We start from the raw sequence: 2767 nt of genomic DNA on the forward strand, positions 1-2767 counted from the left end.
CGGACGAGGAGGAGGACGCCCCTGGTAGGCAGGCCACCTGGTCCGGGGGCATGGGTGTTTCCGGTTGAGACCGAGAGGGGAGGCCACCCCTTAGAGCGCGCGATATAAATTTGATCCCATGCTACGCGAGGTTGTAGCCTCCCCACTTAGAGTTTGCTTGACAAGTGTCATGGGTGATTCCAGACACGTGTGAGTTAAGCTGGTGTGTGCAAGTTAGGTGTGTTTTCAACAAAAAGACCGTAGACGGAATTAGTCCTGATGGACTAAAGGAATCCGTTACTCGTGGGTAAAGAGTACACCCTCTGCAGAGATTAAACCTATTCGAGTAGCCGTGTCCATGGTTAAGGATTACAGTCTGGGATGGGTCAAGTGTCGGTCTTAGTGTCGGTCTTCGGAGGTGAATATGTTAAACCAGGACTGGAATCACAACTTGTGACTTGTGATAATTATGATTATTATTATTGTTGACTAACCCATGATATTATTGTTACTATCGAGTATCCCTGGGATGGTTCTACCTCCGGGATATTCACTATGATTGTTTCTTTTAAAGCCCTTTATGTGGTGTCGCTCAGACGCCCGACTGTGGCATTTCTTTTAAAGCCCTTTATGTGGTGTCGTTCAGACGCCCGACTGTGTCATTTCTTTTAAAGCCCTTTATGTGGTGTCGCTCAGACGCCCGACTGTGGCATTTATTTTAAAGCCCTTTATGTGGTGTCGCTCAGACGCCCGACTGTGGCATTTCTTTTAAAGCCCTTTATGCGGTGTCGCTCAGACGCCCGATTGTGGCATTTCTTTTAAAGCCCTTTATGTGGTGTCGCTCAGACGCCCGACTGTGGCATTTCTTTTAAAGCCCTTTATGTAGTGTCGCTCAGACGCCCGACTGTGGCATTTCTTTTAAAGCCCTTTATGTGGTGTCGCTCAGACGCGCCGATTGTGGCATGTTTGTTATTTATTTCATAAATCTTAATACTGCTATGTTATTGCATATTCTTAATTAACATGCTTGTACGCATCAGAGTTTTATTTAACTTGTGCGACTGTCATGAGCATAAAAATATTTTTAGCACTTCATTGTTATATTATACCTATGTTCATAATGTTTGCGAGTACATTCAAAGTACTCACTGGCTTGTTCCTGGCTATTGTCTTTGCCAGATTTCTTGCGCGGAAAGGAGCGACCGTGATGACAGCCCCGGAACCTACGCAATGGTGATAGAAGCCTCGCGAAGATAGGAGTTAACCTGGTCAGCTGTTCCCGTGGGAAATGGAGTCCCATAGACACTGATGACTCACAACCCGCTTCCGCCATCAACCACTAGAAACCATTTGTTGTACTCACAGGCCAGAATGGTCTTGTACTACATATTTTGTATTTTGCTTGGAATTTCTGTATCAAATTAGTGCCTCACCAGCTAACAGTTATCCTGGGGCTGATGAGCACAAGGGCCATTTTCTGGAATTTAATACCCGGAAAACCGGTCGCCACAGACTTGGTATCAGAGCTAGGCTGACCATTGGCTAATCCTATCTTAGCCAGGTCGAAAAACTTAGGCAAACCAACCCACCAGACCTTAACCAAACCCCAGCCAAGCTTCTCGTGCAAGATAGCCACACAGTGACCCCGACACTTTTGGCAGTCGGTGCCCAACCTATCAACCTAGCCTGTCGATCACGCGCTAGTGACCAGCGCCCAAGATGTCTCCTTCACAAGCGTGCGAAGGAAGACTCCGTCCCCTTTTTCTATAAAAGGGCACACTAGCCCCAACCCAACACAGCCTCTACCCCAAACCGAGCCATAATGCCAGGCCCCGTCGTGCACAACGAGACCACAGCAACCAACCTTGGAGGTTTTGTGACCATACTCGCAAACCTCACCCGTCGTGCCTACGCGTTAGAAGATCCCCCAGAATATATTGTGTACCAAGGACCCATGGGCGGTGAAAGCCGTCAATTTTGGGCCACTGTGCACATCTACGATAGGGGTCTATCTCCAAAACGCCCCTACAGGTTCACCGGAAGAACAACTTCCTTCGAGCCACAAGCCATCCCGCTAGCTGCTCGAGAGGCTATAGTTCAACTTCGGCAGTTGTCGCCCAGAGTTAAATGTCGCTCGTTCTACTACTACCCCAGGCGTGAAGGGTATGGTAGACCACCCCAAGTTTCCAATGGAGATCACGAGACAGATCCCGCATTGTTGCACCTAGTGCGCTATGTAAGTGCACTAGAGGCACTGTTCAACCAGATCACCATTGATCTGATCGCAGCTCGGGGAGAGCTGGTTCGTCGACCCCCAGCTAGAAGAGAAGACGAGCCCGACGCCGACAACCCAGTCGTGCTGTTCGGACACCCGATCGAAACCCTGAGATCAGCTCCAGCCACCAACCGAGATGCTTTGATGACCCCAGAGGTGCATCATCGCCTTTTGGGAGCACACTCCAACGGGATTGTGGCCAACAATCCCCGCGATGGTCATCATCGCTACCCTGACCCTGCAGTTCCTCCGCCATCTCCAACTAATCCAGGCAGTGAGACACGTGGAGAAGCCTCGTCATCCACCAGGCACGCCCGTTTAGACATAAACGAGGTAGATTAAGCCGTGCGAGTAGCACCGAGTTTCAGTGTATCCTCGCTTTGTAATCGTGTGACCTTGTATATAAACGCAGCCTGTCGTTGTGCCTCTGTTTTAATAGTAGCCTTGCGTATTTTGTCAATGCATAGTTGCATATTTTCCGGGCACAGCTACCAAAACGAACCTCGACGACAA

The sequence above is a fragment of the Triticum aestivum genome, chromosome 4A, assembly GCF_018294505.1.
Source record: "Triticum aestivum cultivar Chinese Spring chromosome 4A, IWGSC CS RefSeq v2.1, whole genome shotgun sequence".
NCBI lineage: Eukaryota > Viridiplantae > Streptophyta > Magnoliopsida > Poales > Poaceae > Triticum > Triticum aestivum.